Here is a 19,129-nt window from a genome sequence, read left to right on the forward strand (position 1 = left end):
GCCCATATATGTTTAACTTTGCAGTTCAGTACAGGCATTTTGGTATTGCTTTGCTTCATGCTAATTAAAGGTTCTCTGATAAGATATCATTTTCTTTGTTACTTCATTAATTACTTCATTTGTAATAAATTGTACAAAAAGAGAGCGTGAAACAGGAAGGGGGATGTCGAGGGGCCCAAAGAAGCTTGAAGCTTAGGGGTCCTGCCATGGGTTAATACGGCACTGGGAGCAGAAAGAGGATGAGACTGACTGGATGATGATGCTATATCTGTAGTCTCTCAGCTTGACTTCGAAGGGTTCATGAGGGTGGTGGAGGAGGATGAAGCACACTCTGCAGGAGGTGAGGGTGATCAAGAAGACCCTAATCCAAAAGGCCCCTGGGGCCTCCCTACAGCCTCAGAAATGCCCTCTCCAGTTTCCATGAAGCCAGCCAACACCACTTTCACAGGTAAGATAAATGTTCATAGCATGTAAGGATTTTTATTGTATTTTTAAGGCATTTTTCAAAAATTTTCTGACAAAATTATTTATTCCCCAAGTTCTATTGTTTGTCCACCACAACGCGATCTCTGACCAAATCCCATGTTGGACGTGAGGCCACTGTACTGTACATTGCATAAAAATAATAAAAATGGATTCCTGTATATGCAATATGATTGAGCAAATCTCAGTTTTCTTTGTCATACACATGTTACCTTATCTCTTTACAGACAAATATTAAATACTACCATATTTGACAAAGTTGAAGATGCAACCCATTTTCAGGTGCCATATTTTTGGAGAGAAAAAAAAGATCTTTATCAATTGTACTAAGATGTTTTGTTGTTTGGTTCATGACTTGTGGTACATGTCTACATATAATACTGGACGAGCACCATATTGTAATATATATACCATACAATACACATGTATACCACACTGTAACAACAGCACCGTGTTGAAAATTTGCAGCGAGTCCACCTATATCAAGGAGGTGAGTTACCTGCTGAACTCCATAACTCCAACATCAGGCTAAGACAAATAGAATTGGCCAATACTAATTGTGCACTTAGCTTAGAGTTTCAGAACATAAGGAGAGATGTAGGTTGAAGTTTAAGTAGTTGAAGTCTGGGCAAAGTGGCTGATGGGATCCAATGTGGGTTCCAAGGATTGCATTGTGATTATAGGATTAGACTGGGCATTTTTGGTTTGCTCTCAGCCTTTTTTCCTTAAAATGTGCTTCTCAAGATATGAGAATGACTTAAAGTTGGAGAGCAGGTCTGAAGGAGTGCTGTCATTGATGGCTGGTATCAAAGGGGTGCACTGGCAATTTTAAAATCACCAAGTTAAGGTGGTTATGTCATCAAGATTCAACAGATGATCAAAAACCCCCTTCAGAGCACTGCTAACTCTATATCTGTTATATTGAATTACCATTACCAGTACGGTGGGCGAGGTGACGCGCCCCCCCGGCGTATGCCCCCATTGATTGATTGATTGATTGATTACCATTTCCTTGTTTTTAACTGGACATCACCAAATTAATGATAATAATAATATACATTATATACAAACTGGAATATTGTCTACAGGTGGCCTGCAAGCTCTGGAGGTTTGATTACCATTGGCAAGTATTCATCTTGGCCGGTGGCACCCGGCCAATGACCAAGACCAAGATTTGCTGAGGAAGTGTGTGGCTTAACCTCATACTACCATTGGAATATACTGTTTGAATTACCAGTTTTACTACACTTTCTTCTTATTACCACACAGACATGACAAACCAAACATCAACATATGACAAAGACAGAGCACTCCTAAGAAGAATAGTTCAGTGGTTCAAATGTTGTAACAAACCCAGCACCTTAGCATGTCACTGATGAGTGAACGCAAAGTTTTTTAATTTAAAGATTAACGAATAGTAACCAAACCAAAGTGCTGATATAAATGACACCCTGGAGTCATTGACTCTGAGACCAAGACCAACATCAAAACAGAAACAATGGCCGACATAAGTGTTTCCTCATTGTCACAGGACACAGTCAGGGTAAGTGGGGTCTGCTAGACTGTCAAAGACCTTCAACAACATCTTATGTGATCTGGTTACCCTTGGTTATAGTTACAGGGAATGCAACATTTACGGCGGAATTTTCAGTGAAGCTCTTCCCTCTTTGTCGAAGCGTCGCTTAGAGAGTGTGTTTCCGTGAGAGATATTATCAAACGCTAGTTTCTTTTCCCCCTTCGAAACTATCTTTCCGTGTAGTGTTGGTACTACTGCAAATCAAACAAACATTGAAAACCGAAACATTAATACATTTTAGGTACATTTCTATAATGGAAAATGTTGTGTGGCGAGTACTTATGTAAGCAGTGCTTGATACAGTGACATACACTATATATAGCAGAAAATTTACATTGATGGGTTTAATCGGTTGGTACCCGTGGCTATGTTCGCTTCGCTCTCCTCTCATCTCGTCCCGTTACCTGTGGGCGGAGCTTAGGAGACCTCGTTAGAATAAACTGCTTTTATTTTCTTTATTCTCCTCGTGTTCCATGAGACATCTCTTTCTCCCTTCGTTATTTCTCCCTTGTAAATATATTTTTAACTAGCCTAAGAGCTTCTATCAGTGGGTGGAAAATGGTATCATCTATATTGCTGAGCTTTGCTAAGCTCCACCCACAGGTGACATCACAAGTTTGGAGATTGGCTGTGAAAGCCCAGCACGGAGTACCACATACCACCACATATTCATACAGACTTGTGAAACATTCGCCCGGAGGCCGAAGCCAAGCTGTCAGTCCGTCACTTTTAAATTTGTCCCAGCAATCTTTATGCTTATGGTTTGAAGTGCCAGCCCTACAATCGCTTAAAAAGAACTGTTGTGAATAGTTGAGTCTGAAGGGCGGGCCGTGCTGGCTGGGAGGTGCGTTCCAGTGTTGGCTTAAATTATCATAGGAACCGGGAAATCTTGAATAAACAGAAAAAAATAATGTTTCTCGCATTGTATGACTTTTTATATAAGGCCTAGAAATTTTAAATTGTTCTTATACCCAACTAATAATACAGCAACATGGAAAAATGTTGTAATAAAGCATTAAATGTGCGAAGATATTAGCGAAGAGCGGGCCTTCACCTCCTCTTCATCAAGAGAAGAAATTAGTTCATTTCTTTCCCGCTCGCCACTTCGCGCGCTGCATCAAAGGCGCTGCATCAAAGACACTCCTCGTCACTGAGAATACCGTTTGGTCCACGAAGCCTTGTTTCCTCGCAGGAAGGGGGAAAAGATAGTTTGAGAATTCCAGCGTTAGCATCTAAGATGTATTCTGAATTTTTTTTATTAGAAAAAAAAAGTGTCTTTGACACTTGCAAATTTAGTAAATGTTACTGTTATGCCAGGAATGTTAAACCTAGGATAAAGCTAAAGACCATGGCTATAAAGCCACTTAGGTGTCCTGTTCTCCTGGTGACCAAATGTTTGCTACATCATAATATCAATGATATTCTTTTTTCTTAGCACAAAAAAATCTCAAAATAGATTAAGTTTTTTTATTATCTTTAACAATAAAGATTATCTTCAACATACCATTACGGTACAAGGTATGACCTTATATCAGAAGTTTGATAACTTTCAGACATGTACAAGTAAAAAAACGTTTTTCAAAACATTTACATATTACAAGGAGGGACCAAAAGTACCCTATATGTCCAATCAGTGTCAAACAAGTCTTAACAAGTTAACTGTCTACACTAAACAGACCCATTTCTCTCCTATGATAATAGTCACAGCCTTTTCTTTGAATCAGTTCACATAATAACAGCTCTGTAGAAAAAAAATGTATGAGAAAGGGTAATAACTAGTACATTCTCTTGGCAGAACATAAGTTCCAATATATACTGATATCTGACAAAAAGCAAGGCATAATAAAGGACATTCTTCAACTTTGTTAACTTTCTAAACCCAGATTAAAGTAAATGGGTAGCTTTCTGAAACCAAAGAGATTCTCTAAAATGTATCATGATAGATATAACTTCTACTAATTCTCTACACAAGTCAACAGTACAAGCTGATGTTTACAAATTAAACTGAGACATGATAAATGGATACCAATCTTGATCAGCTTACTAGCATCTCATCTTCATTTCTCGTCAGCCACTGGGAGAAGGGGTTCTATATATGGGGTAGAAAGAAAAGGTGCATTAGTTATTGTCATTCACACATTGGAAAAACCTACACACCATGAATTCAAGCTGCAATATGAGGGTAGTAGTTGAAAGTTACCATCTACAGTACCCTCCTGAATTTTGCGCTTGCTTTGTTCTGAAGGTATAGCACTAAACTCGAGGATCGTGAAACTCAAGGTATTGAAAACACTGAAAAAGCGCATGTTTGTTCCGACCCGTGGAGAAGCTGACTTTTTTCCTCCTTTACTCCCTTGTTATCTCAAAATATGTACCTTGGAAAAAGGAAGAAAACAGGAAGAGAGAACGGGTCGTTTTAAAGCCACAGATGAAGCCTTACGATTGGCTGAGCTCTGAAAACACACTTGTGATTCGCTGGGAGTCTGATGACGTCATCGCCGGTGCTCACCCAATCAGCGGCCTCACTGCGTCAAGGCGGTGTCACACTGGCCATTTTCCTCTAATCGTTGTGGCTACTGGCAACGCCCGTACGCCCATTCGGGAGCGAGTTGTCAGTTCTCCGTAACCTGGTGTCACACTGGGCCTTTTTCTTCCCACCTCGTTGGCGGCAGCTTGGGCAACTCCAATTTTTCCGGGTGTGCGTCACACACGGCCAAGGTTGGTTGCCCGCATCCACATCCACAACATAAACAAAGCAATTGCCCTGTATCGACATGGTGTCATCTGCTAAAGTAAAGGCTGCCGTGGCTTGTGCTGCCATTACCCAAGTTATGGACTTGTTGCTGCAGTTAAATGGAAGGAAGAAGCTGTTGTGGGTGTGGCGTGCCTGTGGCTCCTCCGTGCCAGTTCTCATTGTCACCACTGCGCATGAGTGGCCAACCCACCCATCTAGACTCCGACCACATAAACACAAAGACACACACACACACACACACACACACACACACACACCAGACTCATCATGAACCATGGCAGATGATTTTCACAAACAGAAATGGCTTTGCCATTTCCTAAAGTGGGTTAGAACTTATTTGGTGAGTGGTTCATACAAACCAAACATACCCAATGGTAAGAAGAAAGCAGTGTTAAAGACAACTGCTCTCCTCTTACCAAGAGCTAGGTTTGGTTCATGTGAGCCACACACCATATACGTTCTAACACACTCAAGAAATGGTGAAGTCGTTTCTGTTTGTCAGAAACATCTGCAATGGTTCCTAATGAATCTGGTGTGTGCATGCATGTGTGTGTGTGTGTGTGTGTGTGTGTGTGTGTGTGTGTGTGTGTGTTGTTATTTGATCCATGTGTCTATGTGGTTGAGTCTAGATGGGTGGGTTGGCCGTGCACGCGCAGTGGTGACAATCAGAACTGGCACGGAGGAACCACAGGCATGCCACACCCACAACTGTTTCTTCCTTCCATTTAACTGCAGCAATAAGTCCATAACTTGGGTAATGGCAGCACAAGCCGTGACATCCCTTAATTTAACAGACAACGCCATGTTGATACAGGGCAAGTGCTTTGTTTACGTTGTGGATGTGGATACAGGCAACCAACCTTAGCTGTGTGTGATGCACACCTGGAAAAGTTGGAGTTGCCGGTTGCCCTAGCTGCCGCCAACACAGTGGGAAGAAAAAGGCCCAGTGTGACACCAGCTTACGGATAACGGTTGGATGAAAACGGCCAGTGTAACACCGCGTTTGTGGACACCCGCGCTTTAAGGGTTAACCCTTAATAGTGAACAGTGGACATGACATTTTTAATGAGCACGCTTCAGATTTGATTAGTTTGTCGTCAAGTACAGTAAACATGCCGTTTTTGAGCTTTATATGGGTATGGTACACAGAAGCTGTAAAAAAGTGATGCTTTTTATTGCTAAATAATAGAAAATAAGAACAATAGAGGTGGGTACCTGTCTATAATAATATGTTTTCATAATTCCTACTTCATAACTCTGTACTCGTTCTACCAATGCTTATATGGTGTTCAAATTAATGTCAAAGGACAGCTAAGGAAAAGGACTTTACAATAATACCTCATTCAGCAACGTTAGCTCAGTAAGAGAGAAGATACTTGAGGTTGAAGTGAGGTGTGTTTTTGAGTGAATATGCCCGCGTGGCAGGCCAGGCGCGGCAAAATCTAGCCCGCGCTTTAAGTGTTAAGGCAGTGAGGCCACTGATAGGGTGAGCGTCGGCAATGACGTCATCGGACTCTCAGCGAATCACAAGCGTGTTTTCAGAACTGTCAGCCAATCGTAAGGCAGCTGCCTTCAAGTGCGGCTTCAAAACGACCCGTTCTCTTCCCGTTTTCTTCCTTTTTCCAAGGTATGTATTTTGAGACTCTACAATCTACATGGACAGAAGTTCCTCACATCCCCCCTCCAACTCCCCAACTCTGGCTTCATAGTTAAATAAGCCTCTCTCTCTCTCTCTCTCTCTCTCTCTCTCTCTCTCTCTCTCTCTCTCTCTCTCTCTCTCTCTTGCCATAGCCACAATGTCTGGAGGAAAATGTCCAGTGTGATACTACCTTTTAAGGTAGCGTGCATAATGCCGATGATAAGTTGATGTGACCCGTACATGTCAAAGCAGCGCGAAACTCGGGATGATAATGCGCGAAAGTCGGGATAGTAAGAATTTAGGACTAACCGTGAAACTCGAGGATCGCGAAACTCGGATAGCGCAAAACTCGGTAGGGTACAATAGTTGAAAAACTGGACTGTGCAGAAATCTACACAACCCAGCAAGCACACGACGTAAAGCTGACGTCGATAATTGCTAGAAATTTGGTCATGACATCGCTCACCGTAAAGTCAACGTCGAGTCAACATTAGAATGACAATGTTCATTATGTGTCAGATATCGTTTTTTTTTTTTTTTTTTTTTTTACAACAAAGGAGACAGCTCAAGAGCACACAAAAAAAGGAAACAATAATAAAAAAGCCCGCTACTCGCTGCTCCTGTAAAAAGAATCAAAAGAGGCAGGGTTGGCCGATTTAAATCTGTTACTTAAATCAAGATTTAAATCAAATGATTTTTTTTTTAAATCATTGATTTAAATCAATATTTACTTCTGCCCAAACCAACATGGAATGTAAAGGAAAAATATAAAAACAAACACATACTTACACCTGCTTTATATATTCCTGAGGAATAGAACACTAAAAGCTTCCTTTTACAATACAACAAAAATTTCCACATTCCATTAAAAAATGAAATCAAAGGGTTTTACTTGTAATGAACTGTACTTATTTCTGAGAAGTAGAATATTGAAGCAATTCCGTTTACAGTACAGTATAACAAAAAATTCCACATGCTATTAAAAAAGGAAATCAAAGAGGTTTACTTATAATGAACTGTACTTATTTCCTGAAGTAATGAATTTAAAAAAGAAAATTATTACGGCCTGTATTTAAAACAAAAGCACATTGAATTTATACTGTAAAAGCAGTCTTTGAAAAATAATGATACACTTCTTTGAAAGTAGTTCATAAAAATTCTTTGAAATTGAAATTCAAAATCTTCAAAAAACAAGGATTTTAATTCTTATGACAATAAATTTGATTCTTTTCAGTCTTGCTACTATTCCTTGTAACTCCAGTTTCCAGTGTTTGCATATAGCTCTCCATGCTTTCCCAGACTTTGAAGGAATTCTGTTAAAATGTTCCCACACTGGATCACTCTTCCTACCAGATACATTAATCTTTGTGGTCAGTGACATCTCTACGCTCTTGCTGTTAGCTCAGGAATGAGTGGCTGGCCTGTAACACCTAAACAATCAAACTACTACACAGTGGCACAAGTCCGCCTATGTCCTAACATGATGTAAGAGAAACAGAACAGAGCCTGAGAGAGATGATACAATCCTGGTCAGTGGCTACTGGGCTGCTTGACAGGTTCAAACGCATTGTAACCAAGTGAGAGATGATGCAACATGCTGTAAAAACACTCCAAAATGTGTTTTAAACTAATGTATAGAATATATATATAACTTTCCAAATATTTTTTTATGCTGATTAATAAAAAAAGGCAAAAAAGTCAGATTTTTTTTTTTTTTTTAATAAAAAAAATCACCAACCCTGAAAAGAGGTGGCCGAAAGAGAGGTCAATTTCGGGAGGAGAGGTGTCCTGATACCCTCCTCTTGAAAGAGTTCAAGTCATAGGCAGGAAGAAATACAGATGAAGGAAGATTGTTCCAGAGTTTACCAGCGTGAGGGATGAAAGAGCGATGCTGGTTAACTCTTGCATAAGGGGTTTGGACAGCATAGGGATGAGCATGAGTAGAAAGTCATGTGCAGCGGGGCCGTGGGAGGGGGGAAGGCATGCAGTTAGCAAGTTCAGAAGAGCAGTCAGCGTGAAAATAGCAATACAAGATAAAAAGAGAGGCAACATCGCGACGGAATTTTAGAGGTAGAAGACTATCAGTAGGAGGAGGAGAGCTGATGAGATGAAGAGCCTTAGACTCCACTCTGTCCAGAAGAGCTGTGTGAGTGGAGCCCCCCACACGTGAGGTGCATACTCCATACGAGGGCGGACGAGGCCCTGTATATGGATAGCAACTGTACGGGGGAGAAGAACTGGCGGAGACAATACAGAACACCCAACCTTGAGGAAGCTGATTTAGCGAGAGAGATGTGAAGTTTCCAGTTGAGATTTTGAGTTAAGGATAGACCGAGGATATTAAGTGTTGAAGAAGGTGACAGCTGAGTGTTGTCGAAGAATAGGGGATAGGTGTTTGGAAGATTGTGTCGAGATGATAGGTGGAGAAATTGAGTTTTTGAGGCATTAAAGGACACAAGGTTCCTTCTGCCCCAATCAGAAATGATAGCAAGGTCTGAGGTTAAGCGTTCTGCAGCTTCCAGTCTGGAGTTATGTTCTTCCTGTTGGGATGACCTTCTTTTGAAAAGTTGAATAATGCAGAGTGGAGTCGTCGGCGTATGAGTGGACAGGACAGTTTGTTATGGAAAGAAGATCATTGATGAATAACAGGAAGAGAGATATCACATTGAAATGTGGTTGAAAATTCACCAAGAAGAAGACGTGCTCATACTTTTTACGCTGAGTGTTGAATTGTGATTGAAAATGGACGCTGAACCAACATCCTTCTTCAACATAAATTCAACGTTGACTATATGGCGAAATAATGTTACAACATCCAGCGATTTAAAAAAAAATAGTGGGTTTCTTGTGGGCGCTTCAGGGCGCAATGGAGGGCTAGGAGGGAGAGCACAACACCCAAGGGGTCGAGGGGGGCAAAGCCCCCCGTTAGCTAGGCTACAAAGTTAGGTTGGAGTAGTTAAATTTATTCGACACGCAGTGTGGGGCAACAGAAATATGCAGTGTAGGACAGGACAGCCCACTATGGTGGCACCCCACTACACGGGCTGGTGTTGCGAGAAATATCTCCTAGCAAAAATAAATCGCTGTGCTGTCCACCATGCATGCGCGCTGGGGGAATACACAGCAGGAAAAACATTAAATTGCCTGATTTTGTTCTAGTTTGTCCACTTGTGATCTTTGTGAGCAGTGAGTGAAATATAGAAACAGTAAGCAAGTTGAACCTCTATGCGAGATAATTTGTGGTGGCAGTGACGGGTGTACATTTAAAAGTCTCATTTTATTAGTTTTAATGATTTGTGGGAAAAAACAACAAGCAGATCAATTCAAAACAGGCCAAAAACTGCCAGAAAAAATGGTTTTGTCTGGAATAGAAAGACTGGTGAAAAAACAAAAATTTACCTAAAGACCATTGCAGAGGTTGATGCACAGGATAGCAGTTCTAGTGACAATACAGAAGAGCAAGATTATTGTAATGAAGTCAATAAACACTGAAAAGTTTACAAAGTTGTCTTTCGGTAAACTAAGCCATTTAGCTCCCAAAATATTTTGCAAGTAAATTAAAGTTACAAGTCTTCTGAAAAGTGTCTGTTGACTGGATGTTTGCTAAGTCAGTCCCCTCTTCATTAAAACTCAGTCATACTTTGCATGGGTGTCTTCGACTTTTGTGGTATTATTATTAAAATTGTTTACTGCCGTTTAGTGGAGTGATTGTTTGCTAATATTTATTTAGTCTAGTTTTTTAAGAAAATACTAGAGGAAAGAGATAATGACATATCAAGACTATCAATCTCGTGAAAGGTGCATGCTTATCCATCTATGGTATTTTTTTCACATTCTGATAACATTTGTCTTCTCCTTCAGTGAAACAACACTGACTACCCTTTTCCTATTTATAATTGCAGGAAGTGTCCTAACTCGTCAATCTGGGACAGAGTCATGGTGTTGCAGAGGTCATGGCTAAGTGTCTGAAGTATGCACCTGACAGGATTGGAGGTGGTGGAAGGAGAAATTCAAGTGGAGGTAACATTTAACGAGAAAAAAAAGGAAAAAAGAAAAAAGGGGTATATATATATATATATATATATATATATATATATATATATATATATATATATATATATATATATATATATATATATATATATATATATATATATATATATATATATATATATATATATATACACACACACACACAGGTAACTCTCGATTTACGTGAGTATTGTGTCCTTGAAGAGGTCGCATAAATCAAAAACAATGTAAATCAAACAAGAGGTAGGTTTCTATTGAAAAATAAATATTCACTTCATTCAGTGGAGAGAGAGAGAGAGAGAGAGAGAGAGAGAGAGAGAATATCCATATCACTGAGATATCCACTCAGGTACAGGTAACTCTTGATTTACGCGAGTTTGGTTTACACGTTTTTTAAATAACGCGGGGTCCAAAATCCAAATAAATGTTTAATTTACACGTTTTTTCCACTTATACGCGATATTTTATGGAGTGGCCACCAGATGTCTCACGCAACTGGACTCACACAGTGCCGCAGCCACACTACTCATCGATAGGGATGGGCAGGTAATGGTACCAGTACCAGTACTAACGGTACCATCCATACAGTATGGTACCGGTACCAATACTAGCCAGGCACTCACTCATGCTGTCCCTCATTTCTTTCTCAGATGAGTGAGGCTGAGTCTGAGTGCCTGATTGGATATCTCGGTGATATGGATATTCTCTCTCTCTCTCTCTCTCTCTCTCTCTCTCTCTCTCTCTCTCCACTGAATGTATAACGCGCACCTTTTTCACATAAAAAATGCCTGAAAGTGTAGCCCTGCGCGTTATACGCCGAATGTACAAATTTTTTATGATTTTTTTTCTTCTTTGGAGTGTTCTTAAGGGTCTGTGTTTTGTCTTATCCAATAACAACTGCAAAGTTACCTTTATTATTGTTAATGATCCTTCATAGTCCATAGCTGTCTTATAATATGTTACCATAGAATACAGGGCGATCAAATAACTACCATAGCTGGGCACGATAACAGAAAACCTTATTCCCGATAACCGATAACTGATAATGGAAAACCTTATCGGTGATAACCGATATTTGTTAACTGGAGACAGAAATATAGGCGATAACCGATACCCGATATAAATCCACAATTCCGATACTAACTAGCGATAAGTCCGGCAGGCGAAAACGATACTATATTGATATTTCAAATAAAAAACATAGATGAATTCAAATTTTCATTATCTGTATTTTAGAAAACTTACAAAACCTGAAAACCACACGTTGACACGCACCTATGGACGGTAATACTAGAAACGCCTGAACCGGTGTTGTGTTATTTGGCGTCCCCACCATCAAAAGCTGTCGCTTTTGTTTGCAAACACTGGTCTCTCGTGAACTGCGCATGCTCAGACCAGCAAATGTAGACCTGTACACTCTCACAAAGCTTTTTAACTGTAATTAAGAGTTGCTGGAAGGCTGAATCAGACATACAGTACAGCTACCACCAACCCCGCTGTTTCTAGAACGACACTCTGTACGAGTTGTATTTATATGTACAGAGTGTCGTTCTAGAAACAACGAGGATGGTGGTACTGTATGTCTGATTCAGCCTTCCAGCAGCTCTTAATGTGTTAAAAAGCTTTGTGAGACTGTTCAGGGCTACACTTACTGGTTTGAATATGCGCAGTTCACAAGAGACCAGTGTTTGTAGACAAAAGCGCCAGCTTTTGACAATGGGACACCAAATAACACAACATCGGGTGCCTTCAATACCATGGCATGCTCACAAATGAATATGGAATATCAAATTTGAGGCAGTGAATAATCATTTTTGGGGGCAAAGTTAAATTATTTTTCTCTTTGATATATTGATTTTTGAGTCTAACAAAAAATAACCTATTGTTTTAATGTTGATGATCTAAGTATGAAATCTCTTCACCGAAGATATTTCATACCCCGAAGTTGTTTCATACAACACCGGGTGCCCAGGCCACGCATGCGCAGTAGGGAGGAGACAACTTTTTTTTTTTTTTTTTTTTTTCCCAGAGAGGCGGAAAAAAGTAGCGATTATCGCTGGTTTGGTTACAAATGTAACGAAGATACCGATATATATTTTGATAAGTAGCGGATGGCCGATAACCCGATTTTGTTATCACCAATAAAGTATCGCGAACTATACAAAAATTCAATCGGTGGAGGATCGCCCATGCCCTGCTGTTATCCCGTTTTCCCGTCGGGCGCCATTTGTATGATCTTGATGTCACAGCTGGCTTACGATTGTATGACTAAGGAGCAGTACAAGCTACATAAAAGAATCTTATTGGAAAAAAATCTCCATGTGTTCATTATTAATTATTAATATTAGTGAAAATAATGGGGTAAATATGATATCAGAAACTGTACATCATGAGTCTTGTACGAGGAGTTATTTCATGCCCGGCCGCCATTTGCATTGTTTACAAACCACACAACCACACCCACACAACAAACAGTTGCATGCCACGTGTCACCAGAACCGTGTGAATTGTGTCTTGCCTAGTTGTCTGTCATAACCTACGAGTGGCTGTGAGAATAATATGCTTATTATGATATCAGAAGCTGTGCATCATCAGTTTGTTTACGGGGATGTATTTCTCACAACACCAGCCCGGCCGCCATTTTCATTGCTTTACTCAAGGACACTTGTCAATTCAAGCAGTAAAGATTACACCAAAAATATATAAATTTTGGGAAACTGTACATCGTCAATGTTCTTTAACCCGTACATATTTCTGAGCATTTTAAGAACTTTTTTTTTTTCAAAATTGTTGTCTTAAAGTTTGGGGTGCGCGTTATACGCCGCAAAATACGGTATTTATTTTTCAACAGAAACCTACCTCTTGTTTGATTTACATTGTTTTTGATTTACACGACCTCTTCACGGACGCAATACTCGCGTAAATCGAGAGTTACCTGCACTCAGTCTCAGCCTCACTCATGTGAGGAAGAAATGAGGGACACCATGAGCGACTGGCTAGCATTGGTACCGGTAACGAGCAGTCTGGTAACGGTACTGTATTGTATAGCTGGTACCAGTACCTACCCACCCCTATTGTTAAGTAGCGTGGCAGCATGGGTACTGTATTGTTGTTCAAGTGGCACGCGGGAAGAACTGCGCTCAGCTGTGTGGCCGCGGCGCCGTGTGAGTCCAGTTGTGTGAGACATCTGGTGGCCACTCCATAAAATATCGCGTATAAGTGAAAAAAACGTGTAAATTAAACGTTTATTTGGATTTTGGACCCCGCGTTATTTAAAAAATGCGTAAACCAAACTCGCGTAAATCGAGAGTTACCTGTGTATATATATATATATATATATATATATATATATATATATATATATATATATATATATATATATATATATATATATATATATATATATATATATATATATATATATATATGCCTGGCTGCCCAGATCCCACTCACCATGCTTCCCGCAGCCAATGGATAGGCCCAGGGGGTGGGTAAGAGCAAGAATGGGAGTCAAGGACCACAACAAGGTGTGAAAAAAAACGGTTTTAGCCGCCTTTTCCTTTTTCTTTTGGGCATATCGCAATTTCAGTTTTCAATAAAAATCAAATTTTTTGACTCCCTATCGCAAACTCAGTGAATCACAAACTTGAAACTCTCAATCCTGGAGATAGTACTGTACCTTGTGTCCTCCAAGCCTTCAAAAACTCAATTTCTCCACCTATCAACTCGACACAATCATCCAAACACCTATCCCTTATTCTTCGACAACACTCAGTTGTCACCTTTTACAATAAACATCCTTGGCCTATCCATAGCTCAAAATCTGAACTGGAAACTTCACATCTCCTCTCTTTCAGCTACCTCGAGGTTGGGCATTCTGTATCATCTCCGCAAGTTCTTCTCTCCTGCACAGATGCTGTCTGCCCTCATATGGAGTATGCATCTCATGTGTGGGCAAGGCTGGCAGTACGGTACGGTACGGAATTTTTAACTGTACTCCGTACCTGAAAAAAATACCGTACTGTAATTTTGCACTGTACCCCCAGCTCTTTTTCAATACCATACAGTACATTAAAAATACCGTAGTGTAATTCCATACCATTATCGCCATCAGGAAAATATATACATACATAAAAAATATTTGTGAAAAAATAATTAAGATACATCACTAAATTTGAAAATGCACATTTACAAAGTGACTATACATGTATCAGGCATCCTAAATATAGCCTACCAGGCGCTAATGGGAAAGTAAAAAAAAAAAAATCTTAAGATGATCACTGGTTTTAGGCCTGTGGTACAGTACGGTTTGGAATTTTGCTAAATTTTCCGTGACGTACTGTAATTCCATACCGTGCTGTGTATCAAAATTTCAACCGAACCGTAGTGCCAGCCTTGCGTGTGGGGGGGGTGCTCCACACACACAGCTCTCTTGGACAGAGTGGAGTCTAAGGCTCTTCATCTCATCATCTCCCCTCCTCTTACTGACAGTCTTGTACCCCTTAAATTCCGCCGTCATGTTGCCTCTCTATCTTTTTTTTTTCTTTTACATCCCCGCCTATAGCACTGGTAGCCTCTCTTTAAGGGCCAGGTGGTCGGCCCAAGCCCATCATGGCGCAGGCAATTTTTATAGTGGTGCCAGTTATGCTTGGCTTATGCTGCCCCCTGGAACTCATTCTTGATTCACTGGATGGTTTCTTCTAGAGTCCGAGTTGATGGGTGGTCTTCAGGACAGCATGTGGGTAGTCTTAGGCCACTCGGCAGTGACTGAAAAATCCCAGGTGGTAGCATGGGGATTCGAACCGAAGTTGTCCATGGCGTAGTAAATGTGAGCCCAGCACGCTAACCACTATTGATATTTTCATGCTAACTGCTCTTCTGAACTTGCTAACTGCATGCCTGCCCCCCTCCCATAGTACTGCTGCACTCATCTAGCTCATTCCTATACTGTCCAAACCCCTTATGCAAATGTAAACCAGCAACTCCATTCTTTCATCCCCTTCACTAGTAAACCCTGGAACAGCTCTCCTTTGTCTGTATTTCTTCCTGCCTATGACTTGACCTCCGTCAAGATGAGTGTATCAAGACACTTCTCCATCCGAAATTGACCTCTATTTGGCCACTCTTCACTTTTTGCTTTTGTGGGAGCAATGATTAGCAGACATTTTTTCTACACTTTCTTTTTGTTACCCTTAACCCTTAGAGTACGGGTGGCGAAATATTTCTCTGGATGCTGTGCACGGGGAAAATTTAGACATTTAAAACAGGTGGAAATGGTGTCTTTCTTCGTTGTAATAAATTTATAATCATCTAGTATACGTGTATATGGTGGTGTACTAAAACTTCTCTCCTAATAATAATAAAAAAGTTATGACAGCCGAAAATACTGCGCATTTTCTCATGGTCGTGACACGTCGCGGGGAAGCACCCCACTCTCTCTCTCTCTCTCTCTCTCTCTCTCTCTCTCCTGACCAGACACATGTGACAGGACACAAGGACTGAAGCCTAACGTAATCGTTTGTTTGTTTATGTGTGTGTGTGTGTGACTGTGTGTGTGTGTCTGTTATTTTCTTGTACCTAATGCAAGTATAGCATTATTATGAGAGAGAGAGAGAGAGAGAGAGAGAGAGAGAGAGAGAAAGAGAGATCAACAAGATACAACTAGAATACACGTTCGTTACTCGTAGCAGTGTTATGACAGCTTTACAAGGCAGTCCCAGCATTGCTTCCCTGCCGGTAAGATGTTTCTCAGCTCTCCTGCTCCACAAAACATGTAATACTAAACAAATTTTATCATAGTTGGCTTTCTTTTTTTTATTTGTTTCTCAGCCATGGTTGAAGTACAGGAGCTGAGGCAGTTCATCGAGCAAGCTAATGAGACGGTCCGAAGGCACCGGGTTGGTCGCTACGTAATCAAAAGAGGCAAATTGAAACTGATATTGGACATGCTTCCTCACCGGGTGCCTTCGAACAAGTGCCCACCCGCCAAAAAACAGAAGAAAAACACCCGTATGCCCCCGCCCAAGTGTACCCCCATGAAAAAAGATGAATTAAGATAAGTAAAAAGCAAAGATGCTAAAGCACAAAAAAAGACAAAAATGTTAGTGATGCGCCCATTCTCTCTCTCTCTCTCTCTCTCTCTCGCAAAAGCGATAAGATGCCCTTGTTTATGTCCCCCCCCTCCCCCCCTCCCTCTCTCTCTCTCTCTCTCTCTCTCTCTCCATGACTGAGTCAAAATTTTCCATTTTATGACATACAATATATGTATATCTGCACTAACACATTATGTGCGCACACACACACACACACACACACACACACACACACACAACTGAGAGAAATAGGCATTCCTTGTCAACCCAGTGAGAGGAGCGCCCTCTTGATGCAGTAATCCTAGATCGTGAGGAAATACGGCCACGCCTCCGTCATGAAGAACTCGGGGCAGGGGGAGGGAGAGGCTGCGAGGCATGCGGTGTATCACTATCACTGCTTCGTTGACTAATGTCTCCAAAATCAGATAGCCAGTCACTATCACTAGTATCACTGTCAATGTCACTAACATAGAAGTCATCAGAGTCACTGTCACCTTGATTCGCCTGTGCTCTCCCGCCCAGAGCGGAGGAACTGCTTGACGCGTCACGTGACATGCCAGATGTATTCCGAACAAAAGTGGGAAATGATCTGTGGCCCTCGGTAGGCCGAGCGCTGGAGACAAATGAGAGTGTGTACAGATGCCAGATGCCTCCACCATTCTTCTGAGTCAAGAACTGGTGGTATATTTGAAACGCAGGGAGCGTAGAGTGTGATGATTATATATACGATCCTCGTACGGGTGGGGCGTGTGGCAGCACACTTATATAAACGATCGCTGTAATGTAAGGGTTAACCCGTAAACTGCACCAGACATCTCAAGATGCTATGAGTTAGACTGCGCCAGACATCTTAAGATGACGCATGTTCCAAGGTGGATATTTATATTTCCCGAGATGCCAAAGTATATTCCAAAGAACCTCATGTGGCAACGTCATCCCTCTTTCGCACCATGTTGTTACCATCGTCATATTAGTTGCTCTTTAGCAGCCATGGAGAGTAGAAATATGTCATCTACTGATGCTAACCAGCCCCATAGCTCCTGCGGTCATGACCGTGGGGGAGGCATGGGAGGTGGTAAAAAGAAAGTATTGGTAAAGAGAAAGATTGAAGTAGATAAATCTGAAAGTGACAGTGATTCAGATTGTATTCAGCCATCAGATTCAGCTGGTTTGAGGAAGCGTGGCAAGTGTGAGCATGTTTCTGGCTCTCAAGGTCACAGACGCGCTGCCAGGCAGCCCACTCAGCCACTGACACCAACAAAATTTTTACCAATGCTAGTAGACCCTGATGAATCACTGTCATCTCTGTCTGATGATTCAGAGTGGCAGAAAGATGAGGAAAATGACAGTGGGGGTATAGGAGAAGACTCAGCTAATGAACTGAGTGAGGGAGGGGTGTCAGCTTGGATGGGAGAGGAGGGGGAGGCAGAGGGAGAACAGGAGTCTCAGAGACGCGAGACGTGTACTCCATTCGTCTGGTCTGATGGATCAGACTTTGTGCCAGACATTCATAACTTTGACAGAAATATTGCTGGTGTGACTAATGACTGGCCTCTTGATAATGATGTACAAGAGGTTGATTATTTTGAAACATACATTGATGACCAGGTAATGCAACTTGTTGTGTCACAAACAAACAGCTATTACAAATACACTATGGAGCATGCTACATTCACCCCAAAATCACGGGTTCATCGCTGGTCAGACACAAACATAGAAGAAATGTATATTTTTTTTGCTCTGTTACTGCTGATGCCACAAACAAAAAAAATGTGCTGAGTGATTATTGGAAAATTGATCCCATCATGAAAAGAGATAGATTCCTTTTATTGATAAGGTTTCTACATTTCCATGATAATAATGAACGTGATGAAAATGATCGTTTGTGGAAGGTTAGAAGAGTATTTACCATGATTACTAAGAAGTACAGACAATTCTTTTATCCTTTTTGCAAGGTTGTTATAGATGAAAGCCTGGTGTTGTTCAAGGGGAGACTTATATTCAAGCAGTGTATACTTTCAAAAAGGCATAGGTTCAGTATCAAATTCTTTATCCTTTGTGACTGCGAAACAGGGATAGTTTTAGATGCAATAGTGTATACTGGCACCCCTGTTGACATTCCACAAGGTGACCCTTTGGGAGTATCTGGCGCAGTTGTGAAGAAAATGATGGAAAGGTACATGGATAAGGGACATATCCTATATACCAATAACTGGTACACTAGCCCTAGTCTGTGTCAGTATTTACTAGAAAATATGACTGGGTCATGTGGCACAGTACGTAAGAACAGGAAACATATGCCAAAACTTGAAGCACGACCTGTTCGTGGTAATGTGGAACTGCAAAAGAGTTGAAAAGTCCTGGCCATAAACTGGCATGACAAACGTGACGTGACCATGCTCACCACTGTTCATCAAGGACACATGCAGGACACTGACAAGGAAGACCACAGGACACATGAAAGAATTAGAAAGCCAGATGCTGTCATTGATTACAACGCGAATATGCGCCTAGTCGACAAAAGTGCCTGTCAGCTTGCTGGTATTGAATGT

At 41.0% G+C, this 19,129-nt stretch overlaps 1 protein-coding gene across 1 annotated transcript in view; it reads right to left on the reverse strand.

Annotated features, from left to right (window-relative positions):
* Positions 1-466: 466 nt before the first annotated feature.
* LOC126987492 (mucin-17-like) overlaps positions 467-19,129 on the reverse strand; it is an 89,859-nt gene continuing 71,196 nt past the window's right edge. Inside the window, exon 11 of the mRNA XM_050844457.1 lies at positions 467-4,148. The gene's annotated coding sequence lies outside the window, so the exon portion shown is untranslated. The remainder of the gene's footprint in view (positions 4,149-19,129) is intronic.

Source organism: Eriocheir sinensis, chromosome 65 (genome assembly GCF_024679095.1).
Source record: "Eriocheir sinensis breed Jianghai 21 chromosome 65, ASM2467909v1, whole genome shotgun sequence".
NCBI classification, from domain to species: Eukaryota; Metazoa; Arthropoda; class Malacostraca; order Decapoda; family Varunidae; genus Eriocheir; species Eriocheir sinensis.